Below are 17,332 nucleotides of genomic sequence, written 5' to 3'. Positions count from 1 at the left end.
TTTGCCGTCTGCCCATCTGTTTTCCTCAATTTATGAACTTGTTTTAGCCTTAGAATATGAATGCAACCTCACTTGCTGAGGGAAGCCTTTTCTCCTCCTTGGATGTGCCGTGTTCCCTCCTGTGGGCATTGCGGTGCTCATGGGCCTGGAAGATTATTTCCAGCCCGAGTCTGGAAAGAAGCAGGTGAGATAAGCGAGCACAACACCAGGCAAGAGAAAGCCTGAGGGGTCAAAACAAGGGAGGGGGGCCTCCCTGGTGGCACAGGCGGTCGAGCACCACAGTGTGAAGCTGTCCGCAGCCTCTGCAGCGCGGGTTCGATCCTGGCTGGCCCGCGAGATACCCACATGGCATGCAGACCTCTCCTGTCTCGCCAGCTGCTCCCCTCAGCAGTGTGTTTCGTCAGTCTGCCTGTTCTGTTCCCGGCTCTGTCTCTGGTGAATCCTCTCACCCTCCCACGCATCTGGCCTGTACCCCAATTCTTGTATAAATAAATAAATCTTTAAAAACAAACAAACAAAAAACAAGGGAGGGACCAGCACAAGAGACTATGGTGATGGGTCATGGGAGCTGTGGTGGTGGGAGAAACTATGAGGGAGGAACTACGGGGACTACACCAGAGAGGAGAAATCAAATAGTGTCCAAAAATTAACAAAGATATAACATAATAATTAAAGCTATAAAGATATAATTAAAGGTATAAAACAATAATTTAAAAAATCCTCTCCTCTTTTTCACACAAACTCAGAAATTCTTGATATAAAAACAACCCAAGGGCCTATGATGAACAGTGACGAAAATGTGTTACACACATTGGAATATTACTCAACCATAAAAAGAAGGAAATTCTGTCATGTGGGATAAGCGGAATGAACCTGGAGGACATAATGCTAAATAAAATAAGCCAGACATAGAAAGACATATATTATGTGATTTTACTTATATGTGGCATCTAAAAAAGTTGAACTCACAGAAGCAGAGAGTAGAAAGCTGATTGCCAAGGGCAGGGGGCTGGAGGCCAGGGTTGGAGAGATGTTGGTCAAAGTGCACAAGCTTTCAGCTATTGGATAAGGTCTGGAGATCTGTGTACAATGTGGTGATTGTATTTCTTAATACTACATTGCATACCTGAAATGTGTTAAGAGTGTAGATTTTAAGTATTCTCACCACTCACAAAATATAATGACTATGGAGATGATAGATGTGTTGGCTTGATTATGGACATGTACAAATCATGACATTGTACACCTTTAATATACACAATTTTTATTTGTCAACTATACCTAAAGTAGGGCAAAAAAGAGAAACCTTTAAGAGGAATAAGGTCTTTCCCTTCCTGTCAAAGGTAATATGGGAGAAAGAATTGTCCCCTTTGTATATAGTTTCTATCAGTGCCTTCTCAGTTAGCTGTGGAGGCAGAGAGCAGGCGGACTCCTGAAAGATGGGGTCGGGGGTTGGGGAGAAGGAGATCACAAACACCAAAGACATCCAGGATGTTAGTTGATACTGCTTAGCCTCAACTCTCAGGGCTGGAGGGAAGAGGCAACTTGCCGCTGAAGAATGAATACTGAATTAGGAAACGTCAGTTTTAAGACTGAGTTCTGTCCTAACCTCTCATGACCTTTACTTTGCTGGGCTTTGCTTTCCTTCTTAGTAAGATGAGAGGGTGGATCAGGTGAGCTACAACAACTCCCTCGTTCTAGCAGTGCTGTCATCAGGAACATTTTGTTCTTTGGGATTGATTAGTACGTTTATACAAGACTGTCTCATCACATGAACTTTTAAGACCACAGCGGAGGAAATCTCCTCTGTCTACACATTTTTGGGAATCACTGGAGAGTTAACAAATACTTGATAGATACAAGGAGGCCAAACTCCAAGTGGCACTCAGGACAGAGAGACCATGCTGGCTCTTGAAGGACTTTATGATCTAATGCACATAGCTTCAAGAATTAGTATAATACAGGTCAGATAGTTATGCATGATGTGATACAGCAAATTAGGGGCAATCCAGGAAGACTTCAAGGAAGAGGGGACATTGTAGTTGGATCTCAAGTGTGAGTAGGAAGTAGGCAAACAGCAAAGGAGGAAAGGAGGGAGGGAGGGGCTTTTAAGCAGAACGACGATTATTAACAGAATTCTTGGCGAATGGGCTGATAGGTTATGAAAGATGCTAAAAAAAATGAGCCCAGAGGGGTATATTGGGGTCTAAATCAGTTACAGGAGGATTATTTGCTTAGGAAACTGAAAGGTCCAGGAGTAGAGCAGAATTCAGAATTCATCTATTTCAGTGGCTTAATTGTGTTCTTATAGTTTTTCTTTCTTTTTTGCCTTCTGCAGAGTCAACTTCATTGAAGAATGGTGCCCCTCCAGCCAAAAGATGGTTGCTAATTCACTCCTCCCTGTTCTTCCTGGTGGATGAGTCTTCAGTCCAGGAATAGAGAGGAGATTGCTTCTGGGAGCTCTGTTGGAAGGTTAAGGTAGTTACTTTCACAGAATCCTCAAGCAAATGTCTGCTTTTATTTCACTAACCAGAACTGGTTAGCAAACTGGTAGTTTGCTCATCTCTGAACCCATAACTGTGGCCAGAGGTGGCAGCTGTGCTCATCTGCATACACTAACTCACACGCACTCTCTATAGGTTGAGATAAGAGTTAATTTCTTCCAAACCCAGTGGGCTGCTAGTTTACAAAAATCAGCATGGTCACTAAGGGAGGAGGGATTAGATGTGGGTGATACAACACTTATTGTAGTTAAGTGATCTACTTGTGGCTAAAGACCTGCCACCAGGAGGATGCAGGGAGCAAAGGGAGATTACTGTGTGGGCAGACTGGTGTTTCTGACAGACATGGCGTCAGAGACATGGCGTCAGAGGCATCTGCTCTGGGGTGACTGTGATAGTGTTTCTCTGCACAGTTATGCTAGAACTAGCCCATGGAATGGCTGGAATCATCTCCTGGAGAGTTTTCCTCCTGTATGTGTTGTTTCAGACTATAAAACACCCAAGTCTTATTCTTGGGCCCTCCTGGACATTCTGTGAGGTGTGTAACGCCCTTTCATAAGCCCCTTTCTGTTTATATAAAGTGGAGTCTGTTGAAGACTTCCTCCATAGAGTTAGATGGTGAAAAGTTATTTTTATGGTAAAGAATGTGATCCTTATCCTTTTATGCAAAGGACAAGAAATATTGGCAGGTTTTAAATGGGAAAGTGGTAATGATGGGAAAGATCTTATTCTCCTTTTCAACACACCATTGCACTGAAACCACTTTTTTCAAGGTCAAAGTGAATTCCATTTTGCCAAAGCCATTGGTCATTTCCATTGCTTCTTTGGTTTTTGTTTTCCCCACTAAACTGCTTAGCAGCACTGATACAGTTAACTGTGCCCTCCTTCTCACTGCTTTCTTCTCCTAGTTCATTATGTGATACTCTCCTGTTTTCCTTCCACTTCACTAAGTGCTCTTTCTTACTATTCTTTGTTGGTCTGTCCTCTACTGCTAAACCTCTTGATATTGGAGTGCCCTGGGGTTCTTCTCGTCTCTTTTTATCCCTTCTCTCTAGAAATTCTGTGTCTTCCAGTAGCAAGCATGTATACCAATGACACGTAGGTATTTAGTCCAAACTTTCTGTTTCTATCTGGATTTGTACATCTAGCTATAGACTTTTCCTTGAATGCCCAATGGATACTTCACAGGTAACACATTCAAGGAAGAGCCCTCATTTTTCTCCTTCATTGCTCACAGTCAAAATGGAACCTCCATCCATTTAGTTGTTCAAGCCCAAAACTTGGTCATCCTTGACTGATTTTTCCTTTTCCCCATGCCACATCTATCAGAAAATATTATGAACTCTCTCTCCAAAACATGTGATGGGCCATCTTTTAATTTTATTTTCTAGCACTTGCATCCCAGCTTCTACTCCTCCTTTCTTACTTCAGTTCCCACCACTTCCCCCTTTCACTCCAGGGTCTTCTTTTTGTTCTTCACACAGCTATACTTATTTCTATTTTCCAGATCAACTCTTTGCTTTATCTGGAAATTCTCTCAATTCTTTGCACAATTTCTTTCTTGTCTCTAAGGCCTTAGTTCAAATAAGACCTGACCTACCACATAAAGTATCTCCCAACCCCAGTCTTTCTCTCCCAAGACCCATTTCTTTTTATTGCTAACCAGTTATCTGAAGTAATCTTGTCTATTTTGTTTACTTGATTAAAATTGTCTTCTCCCTCTAGACAAAAACAGGTACTTGCCTGTCTAGATCACTCATCATACCCAGAAAAGTGGCTGGCACCTAATATCAACTGAATATATAGTTGCAAAATAAATGAGGGCATGCTTTAGAAAAAAATCACTCTGCTGACAATTTGGAAAATAGACTAGAAGGGAAGAAACCCTGGCTTTAGAAAGTTCCCACTGCTTAGAGTGTGCAGTGTGGATTGAGCTTGGAAACAGTACAGTCTCTTGGAAAACCAAACCTTATAGGTTGCTTGGTGAAGTGAATTCAATAGGATTATAGCCCAGAAATGATTGAGGAGATTTCATCATTGATTCCAACAGCTGATTTTTTTTTTCTTCCCCTGTGCTATTGCCTTTAAGTGATTAGTTAAAATGTGGCCAGAATAGATTTCTGTATTTGGGTTGCCGACAGACACCACAAGTGTGTGAAAGTGGAATTAGATACTTTTCCCGTGGCAGCTCCTGACCCAAAAATCATGGACAATTGCTGCAAGGACAGAGTCACTCTCTGAGAGTGGTCTGGCAGCAAGGGTGAGGGGAATGAGCTGCTGTGGGTGCGCGTCTCTCCTCTACTCAGAGATGCTTTTGGCTGGCCCGGTGCTGGATAATGTGGGGACAATTCTTTTCTGTCCATCTCTTCATCACTGCACAAAAGAGCACACAGATCTTCACAGAAAAGGGGTTAGCCAGGCTCCGTAACTCTAGGATCCTTCTTTCTCTCTTTATCCCAGAGCCCGAGTTCTCTTGCTCTTTTCAAAGCACAGTAGAAATAGAAAGGATGCTTAGAAAAGTGGATAAAAAGAAAACAGAATAGAAATCTCCCAAAGCTGCCAGTTTTTTCTCCTGCATCCCATTTTATGCAGAATTTATATTCAGTAAAAAAATTTTCCAGGACAAATAAAAATCCACCCCAGTGGTAACTAGTCCCTTCTTTTTCTTCTTCTTCTTTTATTTATTTATTTTTGGGGGGTAGACTTTATGAAGTGATTTGAATTCTTAGGGCTTTTCCTACTTTCATTGTGAAGACTGTTAATTGTAAACCTCGTAATCAGGAGTGCTGGGTGATCTGAAAGGGCGGGTAAAGTGGACTTGAGGAGCTGACATAGTCCCCGTGCAGCCATGTGGAAGCAGAGCTCTGCCAGCCTGCAAGGACAGTGCCCTTTCTAAGGCATAAAATGCTGGATTTGGCAGCAGACATAGCAGAAAAGCGTAGAATTAGAAGGAGCACTGGGACCATGGTCTTCATGGATGACCTTGGGCCAGCTATTTAAGTTTTCTTAGTCTAGGCTTTCCTGTCAAACAGTGGGAGTAATAATGCATCCTTCCCCCAGGGGCAATGCTATTCTGAGACTTAAATGTATGTGTGCAAGTGCTGAGGAAACTGGAAGATCTCTGTGTATCTTAGTCATTATTTTCCAGTTTGTCAAATCAAAGTCTTAATCTAGAATGGATAAATCTATTCACAGTGAATGTTCATTCATTAGACACACTGATTGATGATGAGTTGGGATTCTGGATTCAAACCAGAAGACGGAAATAAATCTACTCGATGATATTTTAGAGCCTCTCCAATTTAATATGACTTAATTTGCATGTTTAGTATAGAACTTGAGTATCAGATTGGGCTAAAAACGTGGCTATTGAGATTTAGTGAGAAAAGATGGTTTTATTCATTCAGTATTTACTCAGTAAATATTTGGGGGGCACAGGTAAAGTGTTTATAATAGCACTTGGCACATGTCAAGTACTCAAGATATCCTCACCATTTTCATTGGTGGTGTTATTTGCCTGGTTCGGGTTAGATTTGGGGTTGTAGATATACATAGCCATGGTCTGTCTCCAGAAACTCTGAGACTAGTGAGGGAGACAGCTATGTGGGTTGGAAGTTACAGGAAAATGAGGCCAGTGAGGGGCAGTCAGTGACTTACTGGAGTCAGCCTGTCTATGTTTCAGTTATGCTACATTATTCATTAGCTGGGTGAACCTGGACAAGTGATTTCACTTTTCAGGGTTTATTTCCCTCATCTATAAAAATCAGAGAATAATAACTTTGATCATGAGAGATTATTGAGTGAGTAAAATTAGGTAATTATTCATTTGCTTATTTATCAAGCACTTGATATATCTTGAGTATCCATGTCCTAATCTCCAGAACCTGTGACTATGTTAAGTTACACGAGAAAGAGGCATGAAAGTTGTAAATGGAATTAAGTTGCTACCAAGCTGACCTTAGAACAAGAAGGTTATTCTGGATTAATGGGATGGGGCAGATGTCATTGCAAGGGGAGAAGGAGGCAGGAGAGTGATCAGAGTCAGAGAGATTTGAAGGTGCTTCCCTGTTGGCATTTAAAAATGGAGAAATAGGGCCTCCCTGGTGGCACAAGGGGTTAAGCACCACACTACGAAGCAATCTGCGGCCTCTGCAGCACGAGTTCCATCCCTGGCTGGCCAGGGAGCCACACACATGGTGCAGCAGACCTCTCTTGTCTCGCCTGCTGCTCCCCTCAGCAGTGTATTTCGGTCAATCTGCCTGTTCTGCTCCCCACTATGTCTGTGGTGAGTCCTCTCACCCCCCGCATCTCTGGCCTATACCCCAGCTCTTGTATGCATAAGTGAATAAATCTTAAAAAAAAAAAAAAAAAAGAAAATGGATAAATAGGGTTATCAACCAAGGGATATAGGTGGCCTCTGGAAAGTGGAAAAAGTAGGGAAAAATTTCCCCTATAATCTCCAGAAGGAATGCAGCCAAGTCTACACCTTGTTTTTAATCCATTGAGACCCCCTTCAAACCAGAGCTGTACAATAATAAGATCATGTTGCTTAAGTCACTAAGCTTGTGATCATTCACTACAGAAGCCATAGAAAACTGGTACAAAGGTGCACCATGTGCCACCCAACTCTGTTCTGAGTGCTGGGACTAAGCAGTCTCTTACATACAAACACCCTCCTCCTTTGAAGCTTAATTTTAGGACAAAGAACTAAATAGACAAGCATATATCAGAGGATAATAAATGTTATGAAAGAATATTAAAGCAGGGTAAGGGTACTGGGGGATAAAGGGATAGTATTTTGCACTGGAGCAGTCAGAGGGTCTTTGAATTGCGATGGCATTTGAACAGTAACCTGGGGTAAAAGTAACCTGAGGACTTGACCATGTGGATATCTGGGGCGAAGCAGCCATAGGTGAGACAGCTCCTCTCTAAGGGTCATTCCAGAAAAGGAATGCACCTCTGAGCCTTCAGGAGCCCCAAACCCCAGCCGCTGAGAAAACAGATGCCTCAGTCCTGAAGGAGTCTGATTCGTGGGCCACAGGCAGGCACAGTGGGACTGTACAGCAGGGGGTCAAGAGGGCAAGGTAATTTGTTCTAGGATGTTTGCATGGGAGAAGGGGAGAAATAGCCAGATTTAAGATCTATTTTAAAATAGAAGTCCCAGGATTTGCAAATGCATCAGCTAGAATTGAAAGGGAGATGTGAAAGCTGACAACAGGGAAGTGGAATAGACTTGCTACTGCCTGAAATGGACAAGGGCAAATTTCAGGGACAGCAATCAAGAGTTTCATTTAGACATATCACATCTGAGCTATTTGGTGTCTCCAATAAGGGGATGTTGAGTTTGGGACTGAGGAGAGAGGTTAGGACTGGAGATGCAACTTTGGGAAAAAGCTGTGGAAATGACCTCATAAAAATGAAATGACAATTCAAAAACTTCAGGAAGTGGATGTAAGCAGAGATCCAAAATTGAGTCCTGAGGCTCCCCAGCAATGAAAGATTAAAAAGACTAGAGAAGGTTCCACAAAATCTCAGTGTCAGCCCCATTGTAAGTGCCCAGGACAGGGTAGCTCCCACGGTCTGGATTGTGTCTCCTCTCCAATTCATATGTTGAAGCTTGACTCCTAATGCGACTGCATGAAGATAGGACTTTTAGGAGGCAGTTTAAGTTAAATGAGGTCATAAGGGTGGGGTCCTGATCTCATAGGATTGGTGGCCTTAAAAGAAGAGGAAGAGAGAGGCCACCCTATCTCTTTTGCCATGTGAGGACACAGTGAGAAGGTGGCTGTCACTAGCAGGTGAATTGACTGACACCTTGATCTTGGACTTTTGCCTCCAGAACGTGGAGAAAATAAAATTTCTGTTTGAGAAAATGAATGTGTACTACTGAGACTGTGGTATTGTGGTATGGCCGCTCAAGCTACCAAGAAATTAGTGGTGCAGGCTTGACAAAGGGCAGGGGTGGCAGGCTACACAGCATCAGGAGTACCCAGAGGATGCTCACTCTGTCCCCAACTTTTAAATGCACATTCATACATATGATTTAGGAATGGAATTGCTAGAAAACATACTGCATCCAGTGGATTTTAGAAATACCTTTAAAATGAAATTGTTGGGACCTCCCTGGTGTCACAGGGGTTAAAGACACAGTGCTGTCAAGCTATCACCAGCCACTGCAGCACAAGTTGATTCCCAGCCAGTCATGGAGCAACCCACATGGCAAAGCAGACCTCTCCTGCCTTGCCCGCCGCTCCCCTAAGCAGTATATTTCAGTAGATCTGCCTGTTCTGCTCCCCACTCTCTCTGGTGAATCCTCTTACCCCCCCCCCAACTCTGGCCTACACCCCAGTGCCTGTATGCATAAATATATAAATCTTTAAAAATAAATAAATAAAATGTAATTGTTTATTCTGGTAAATTCTGCATCACATAACAGCATATTTTAACCACTATCCATTGCCAGAACACCTTCATTTTCCCAACTGAAACTCTGTATCCACTCAAGAATAACTCCTCTTCTTCCCCCGTCCCTGCCAGCCACCGTATCACTATCTGTCTCTATGGGCTTGACGACACTCAGTCACTCATATTAAGTGGACTGGCACAGTATTTGCCCTTTTGTGTCTGGCTTACTTCACTTGGCATCATGTCTCCAGTTCATTCATGTCATAGCCTATGTCATAATTTCATTCCTTTTTAAGGATTAATATACTATTAGTCACGTAGATTTGAAATCACAAGACCTATGCCCAAATTCCAGCTTTTCTACTTATGATCTCATGTGACCTTGACTGTGCCCCTCTGCTTCTCATTTCCTCATCCTTAAACAGTGAAAATAGCACCTACTTCATAGACAGGTTGGGTGGAGAATTTGAAATAATGGATGTGAAACCTCTTTAGAAATACTATGATACATATGGCTATTTTTAACTCTAAGAGAGCAGTGGGTTGGCTGCCAAGGGTTAATTCTTTCCCTTGGTCATCCTAATGATATCTTTCCAAACATTTCCTTGGCCCGGCTACATAGTTGATCTAATTCACTTATCATGGCAGTCAAATAAATGGACTTGGTTATTTCCCTGTCTGCTTCTCCATGTGTCACATCGGCACAGCTGAAGATAAAGAACCTCTGTCTCTGACCCAGACTCTTTGGACCTGGGTGCTTCTGTTGTATGCCAGGAATGTACAGCCCTAAGAGCTGGAGGAAACTCTCCACCCCTTGGCTTTTTCCTACATTCTAATGCAACATTAGGCTCTTGGTTTTGGGCCTGACTCTGGGAGGCCATTCATTCTGGAGAGGGTAGGAGGATGGATTAGTGGGAAGTGACATGAAGCCGCACAGCTTGGGAGTCTGGTTGCTGAGGGCCAGGCCCAGTTGCCTATGGACTTGCTATGTGACCATGAGCTAGACGTTTCCCTCCTCTGGGCTGGCCATCCTTCTCTGAATGATGAGGGGTGGGATTTGATGTTCTCCAGGTCATTTCTAGTGCTAGACTCCTGTGAATTAAGAATGATTTATAAATTACCATCCCTCTTTCTGTCAAGGACTTTTGATCTTTGCTTCACCCCCGCTATTCATGTGCTTAATGGATCTCCAAGAGCTCCTTAATCAAACTCAAAGTTTATCCTTACCCCTAGAACTGACCCTATTGCTTCCCTGCCTGCTCTTCACTTTGATTTCCTTTATGGTCCAATTTTCGCCATCCATTGGAGCTGGCTTTAGGATCAGTCACTTGAAAGACTACAGATCATGGCTTCAGTTTTCATTTTACTTGCATTTTAGGAGAGGAGCAATGCTTCAATCTCAAAAGAGTGGCTTTACCACAGTAGAATCTAGATCCAGAGTGGGGAGATATGCTTAAAAGTAATTGGGGCGGGGGAGAGCAGGTTATTTAGGTTTCTGAAGCAAAGCTAATTGGTTGGACTCTATCCAATGGCAGCAGGGAGCTGCTAAGGGTTTGGGGCTGTGTCTGAGCTGTATCTTCAAGAGATCACTCAGGCAGCTCTTCAGAGGCTGGATTAAGGTGGAAAGAAAGCAGAGACAGGCAGGAGAGCGAATCTAGGATCTAACTGGGAGAGACCAAGGAGAGTGGCGGTGGGGATGGAAAGGAAAAAATTGATCTAGAGGTTTCAGAAAACCCTCTTGATTTGGACCCCAGGAAACCTGGGCGTGAGGGAGAAGGAGGGGTTGAGAATGGCATTTGTAGCTTAAAGGGTTGATGTGGTTTTGTCTGTAACTCATATAGAAAAGTACGTTCCCTGCCAGTCTCTCTGGCTCACGCTGCTGCTGCCATGTCCAAATCTGCTCCTGCCTCAGGACTTGGGGGTCCCTGTGCCCAATTTTAGCTCACTGTTATTTACGTCTTCCAAGAAACTTCTTTGATGACCCAGTCTAAACCAATTTCTCTGCTCTCTTTTTCCACCTCAGGTATTTATTCACCTCTTTCTTAATCTCTAGCTGGAGTGAGCTCATTTATCTATGTGTTTACTTCCCCTAGAATTTAAGTCCTACATGGGCAGGGGGCTTCTGTGTTTCATTCATGATGTATTCCTGGCACCTAGTAATAAAATAGGGTTTGGCATAGAGCAGGTGCTTTGAAATTATAAGTTTGATGAAATGGAAGGAAGTAGGGGAGGAAAGAAGGAAGCAAGTAAGCAAGGAAAAAAGAAAGATTAGAATAAGATGTGGCAGATTATTTCCAAAGATGGCTGGCACAGTATCTCCCACTTGCACGCCTTTTGCAATGAGACTTCTGCTCCTCTTACAGGTGGAGTCTGCTTGTCTCTCTTGAACTTGGGCTGGCCCTGTGATTTGCTTTCACCTTTAGAATGCAGCTCAAGTGACATATATGGCTTCAGAATCTAGACTTTAATACTTGTGGCTTCCATTTTCACACTTTTGCAATGCTTTTTCTTGGAATGGTGTCGAGACCATCATGCTGTGTGAAAGCCCACGGCCCTACAGAGGGAAACAGGACATCCCATCCAAGGCACCACTAGAACTGACCAGCCCCCAACAGGTCCGTCAGTTGAATATGGCTGCATGAATAACACCAGGCAAGAAGAGCCACCCAGCCAAGCCAGAGTTGTGATATTTGGGCTTTGAGTTTAAGGAACTGGTGGGTATCCAGGTAGAGATCTACAGCAGCAATTGAATATAACTGAATACAGACAGACAGACAGACAGACACACACACACACACACACACACGCACACACACAAACAACTATATCATATATGTGTGTGCATAGATATGTAGATATGTATGCATTTCAGGCAGAGAATGGTTTGATGACCTGTGTATGCGTGTGTGTGTGTGTGTGTCTACCTTTAATATGATGAAGAAAACATTTTCTTTGGTTTCTTGATTTGATGGTAAAGGAAATTGCAACAACAATGTTTCCTTGCTCCCACCCTGATGTTTTTTCAAATGGATGAAAGGAGGAAGTTATAGTCAGATGAAAGAAAAACTCTCCATCTCTGTGATGTGAGGAGCATTGAGGATCCTGCCTTCCTGAATTTTCTGCCTCACTGCATTCCGCTCCTGACACCACTCCTCTGCCCTTACTATGACTCCCTCAGCTGAGAGTTTGACAGTGGATGCAGAAGCATTAAGCCCAGGCCACTTTAGAATCAGGAAACATGCCTCTGGCGCTTTTTACCTTACAGAGCAATTTTCCCATCATCATCTCATTTGGTCCTCATGGCAACTGTGCATAGGTTGTGATTTCTTTTAAATGGGGAAACAGGAGCAAACTGAGTTACACAGTGCATAGGTAGCAGAACGAGGATGGTTCCAGCACTTTCTAAACCCCTGGACCAGCATACTTTCACAATCATTCCAACAGAACAGTCTATTTGCTTCTTGGAAACTGAATAACAAAGAGAGTGACCTTGGTCTTGAAAGCCTTTCATTGTCACAGGAGACACTGAGATACCATCTTTGGGCAAGGTCTTCACCCACCTCGTAATTTAAGTAAAACTTTCATGCTAATTTCCTCTCTCTCCCAGTGCTAGCCCTGGCTCCTGGGAAAGGAAAGGAAGTGCTTTCACACTTTATAGACAACCTTGGCTTCAATCACATCATTTGCTCCATTTTTTTTCTCCTATGAAATATGAAAAAGCAGATGTAAAGGCTTTTCTGTTTCTCTTTAAAGGAAGAAGATAATAGTTGTTTTGCACATTTTAATTTAGCATATTTAAAAAGATTGAGAGTTGATTTTTTTTAATTGCAAGATTTATTTTGGATAAAAAATTAATGTGGGATGAGCTAAGAATACTTATTTTTTGAGTATTGGGAGACAAGGAAACGACTCTGGAGATCTGTTTGCAAACCTCCAGCAGCCTTCATGATTTTCCTGAGACCAGACAGACACAGATGGGCCCATTCTGGTATCACAGGCACTTGGGCCTCAGTAAAAATATTTGATGGGGGGAGAAGGGAGTGACCTTCCTCAGCAATTTTCTATATGGCATGAAAGGCCATCTCTGACTCTCCTTTTCTCCCACCATTTCATGATTCATCCAGCTTTTTCTCACTATGGAATTCCCCACCCCTCTCACTGTGCCCCTGAGTCCTACTTATGGTACCCCACTCCCATTCACCTCCCTCATTTGCTGAGATCTAGATTGTTCCATGTGGACTTCCCCACTAAAAACAACTTGTGGAACTGGGAAAGGAGTTGGCATTCTCTTAGATCTCGTATGTTTAGACATTATATTTTCATACTAGTTAACATTGTAATTTACTTTGAATTTCATTCTGTTTGGCTCTACAGTCCATCATCTCTTCTATATCACTGTCATCTCATTGATCAACCCCCTCTGTCCAGTCTATCTACACCAGCAACCATAAACAGCAGAGTCTACAAGCTGACACCCCCTCAACCAGCCTTTGCCCATATTCTCCCTTTGCCTGGTCTATCCATTGCCTGACCGGGCCCCTTAGTTCTTTAAGTCTCAGTTTTCCTAAGGCCCTTTCTGATGTTTGGGCTTTTCCACAGCTTCCATAATCTTCTATGCATACTTGCACCAACTTGCTTTATGCTACCTTCTTTATCCTCCCAGTACGCTGTAGGCTTCTTGAAGTCTCATTCAATGTTCTGTCGCTCTTGCCCAGACTAGTGCCATGTACCTAGATTGTGCTAGGAAAAGCCTTAGATTTTTAATTAAGGACCAGGTTTCAAATCCTGTCTCTTCCATGCATTATCCCTGTGACACAGAAAAGCTGCCTTTTCTGCCCGAGCCATGCTTCCTTATCTGTAATTATTCTATTCACCTTTCTAGGAAAACATTGAAGACCAAATGAGATAATAGAAATATTCCTTGTAAACTATCTATCTTCTATCAAAGTACTGTGAAATATTTTATTACTTGGGAATATGTAGAAACAAAGAATCAAGATTATGGATTCTGTACAAATTTTTCCAACTTCCATTTATTCAAAAATCTACACAAGGAATTTTCTATCAGTGTGGTAGTCTGCAAAGAGCAGTGAGCGAATTTTCTCTTTGTTTTAAAAACCTAGTCAATATGCTTGGAGGTGCTAGAATCAGACCTGTGAAAATAATCAGCTAATATTACTTAATAGCTGTGACAAGAGCACTAATTTAGCTTCAACATTAGCAGAACATGAGTCTCCAGAGAATCTTAAAGAATTTATGGCATCACATCTTCTTTTCTCGGTGCCTTTAGATGGCTTTTCTATTCAACTCTTCCAAATGGCAGCTTTTATACACTTCTCAATTCTGTGTGAAAATCGGGCCGTGGAGAAGGGACGATTCAGAGGCTATTTCACAAACCAATCTGATTTACCTTAAGTAAATGCATGTCATTTATCCAATTCCTTCTCGATTACTTGGCAAGAACAGAGGAAAAAACAGTCCCACTCGGCAAGGGAACCTCCCAGTTCAGATAAAAGACAATTAGAAATAAATGGCCAACCAGTCACTGGGAGTCATCTTCTCTATCAAGTCAAATCTTTGTAGAAAATGGAAGCTGGAAAACTCTTAGTTCTAGGTCATGCAATAAAAAACTTTGATAAGCTAAAAGCATCAAGCAAAAGGAACATGAACATTTCCTTTTGTGGAACAGGGGTCAGTGCAAGAATCCCCAGACAGGGGAAGTTATTTTGGGTGGAGTCAGGCCAAAACCTGGGCTTTGGAGGCAGACTTGGCTCCCCCACCTACTGATCAGATGGCTGTTGGCAGGTGATTGTGTCTGTTTGACCTCAGTTTCCTCCTGTGTCACCTGGATCTATCACAAGACCTGTCTCATAGATTGATTGAGAGTGAACAAGCAAGCAAGTGAACCTGGTCTATATTCAAGGAATAATAGATATTGTTTAAACTTACCTTTGAAGAAATGCAAAAATGCAGGGGAATAAGGAAAGTTTGGAAAGAAGTGTTGGGGCCAGGCTATGCAGCTCTTGAACTCCAGGGTATAAATTTTAGATTTTTGTTTAGATGAGGGAGAGACTTTGAAGGTTACAAGCAGAAGTATGACGCACAGACAGGTGTGCTCCTTTGAAGACTGATCTGGAAGCAGCACATGGAGTAAACTTGAGAGAAAATATCAAGAGGCAGAAAAACCAGGAGGGGAGTTACCATTTTACTTCAGTGAGAACTGAGAAAGGCTGACCTTGGGCAGTGTCATAGGGACAAAGAAGAGGGATGTGGCTGGGACAGAACCAGCAAGAGGGAGTTGTTAAAGGCCCCTGTGTTTCACACCTATGTGACTGAAGAGTGGTGGTGCTCTTCATTACAGAAACAGGAAGCATGGGCAGAGAAGTGGGCTCAGGAGGGTCTATAATTTAGGGTTGGACTCACATGTTTTGGAGGCTGCTAAGCTGTCAAGGTAGAAAGAGCCAATAGACATTCAGTTTATATAGCTGACTAGCACTTTGCCTATAATAGTTTTTTGGCCAACTTTGTCGGACGATTGGATCCTTTGGGAACCAGTGTCTGAGGAGAACACAGGCCTCTGAGGAGAAAAATCTGAGGAGAAATACTCTTTGGGCACTAGCGTCTGAGGAGAAAAATCTGAGGAGAAATGACTGTTTAAAAAGAATCTATGTTTGATTATTTAAAAACACAAATCAGTAGGAATATAGGATTCACCAACAGAAACACCCTCTGTAGAAACCCTGGCCAGAGAGCACACCTTCCTATTGAGTAACTGCTTCATATTTCCCAGCCCATTGCTGTGCTCCCCAGGTTAATCACATTTGTCTGCTGTTGGGAAGATGTTTGACTCTCAGCAAGATCCCACGCAAAACTCATCTCTCTTTTCTTCCTAGGATGTCTGTGCTCTATTCCCCACCCAAATCGGCTGAAAACATGAGCAAATCTGATCCCAGTACAACTACGTTGAACAGTCTGTTCCTTCATTCTCCTTATCAAAGAACTCAGTCTGGCTGCGGAGGCTTAGCCTCCCCAGGGAAGGCCACGCTGAGACCTAGTGTCACATCCATCTTATCTGTGTTGTACTATTCTGTCCTTCTTTAAACTCTCCATCTGTTGTCCTGATACCCAGGTGAGGCTTAATGGTCTGTAATCCCCACGTTCCCAGTGGTGCCTCTGAGAAAGATTGGACCCACATTAGCAACTTTCCAATTACTGGCAACAGTTGCTTTGTAACCCCATTTCTCTGTTGACTATTTCACACTTCATGTCCAGCCCAACTCCAGGCCAGGAAGTATGGGTTTCACTGTCCTTGCTGATCATATTCAACTCCCTAGGATTTGTTGTTGTTTTTTTTTGAAAGAGGCTTTAGTATATTAATCAGTTTATCTTAATGTGTATTTGGATTTATTGTGTGCAAAGCATTGAAGTAGATAATGCTGGAGGCCTTCAAGGATGAAGGAGACATAAATACTTTTTGTTTTCAAACTGGACCGAGATCCAGTGGGGAGGTTGAGACATACACATTGGGAGCAGTGAGGCTAGGTGGGGTGGGCATGTGGAGGAGGAGGTGGAAAACTAATTATGAGTTAAATCTTCAACTTATCAGCTACAAGACTTCAGTGTTATATTGAAGATAAGCTACTTTTAAACCCTTTCTCTTCAGAATGGCTGATGGTATAGTCCAAAAAGACATTGGAATCAGGCCGAGCACCCATTTCATTGCCCTCTCTCAGGCATTTTAAGCAGAGAGTGTTCTGTTCGCTGGAAGAATGACCCAGAGGTCTGGTTAAAAGGACCGTTTTGCTTAAGTGAAAACAGGGCAAACATACAAAAAAGAAGTTGAACTACCATTTTTAATGAAATATAAAGGACATCATCTTAAGTAATTTTTTTTTTTTTTGGTTTAAATCTAGAACCCAAGTAAGGTTTCTGTTAATTAGCTAATTAATTTTTTGGACTTTGATAGTTTTCAGACTGAGGATCTCATTAATGCAACCTCTAATGGAACACACATTTTTTGGGTAATATTCCTTATATTGTGTGCAGAATGTATGTGAATTTATTGCATATTAAATTTACATTTTCCATTTGATCTTCATCCCAGTCCTATAAACAGAGCAAGTCTTAGCTCAAAATTTATGAGGCTCACTCCAGTTTCTCCCTAACCAGAGTGTAATTTTCTGGAGGTTAAGAACCATCTTGTGTCTCCAGGGGCTAGAAAAAGAACTAAACAAAGAATCTGAGACAGAGCTGCCTCACAAGTTTTTCTGTCTGTGCTCTTGTTAAAGAACGGAATAAGCAACCAGTTTGGGTATAGCGGGTCAGTTGGGACTACACCTAAAAGAACATCTCTGATGCTGGCGACATCACTAGAAGACTAAGGTGCTTAGCGGAGGTTTCAGCATAACCAGAAATTCAGAAGTTGC

The 17,332-nt window shown here is 42.5% G+C and overlaps 1 long non-coding RNA gene across 5 annotated transcripts in view; it reads left to right on the top strand.

The window, feature by feature from the left end:
• LOC119231862 (uncharacterized) overlaps window positions 1–17,332 on the top strand; it is a 310,536-nt gene that overhangs the window by 199,049 nt on the left and 94,155 nt on the right. For all 5 annotated transcript variants that reach the window (XR_008549417.1, XR_008549420.1, XR_008549418.1 and 2 more), the window contains exon 3: window positions 2,339–2,478. This is a non-coding gene — a long non-coding RNA (uncharacterized LOC119231862). The remainder of the gene's footprint in view (window positions 1–2,338; window positions 2,479–17,332) is intronic.

The sequence above is a fragment of the Talpa occidentalis genome, unplaced genomic scaffold (genome assembly GCF_014898055.3).
Source record: "Talpa occidentalis isolate TD23 unplaced genomic scaffold, MPIMG_talOcc4v2.1 talOcc4.7, whole genome shotgun sequence".
Taxonomy (NCBI): Eukaryota; Metazoa; Chordata; class Mammalia; order Eulipotyphla; family Talpidae; genus Talpa; species Talpa occidentalis.
This window is presented reverse-complemented; position numbering and strand designations above follow the sequence as displayed.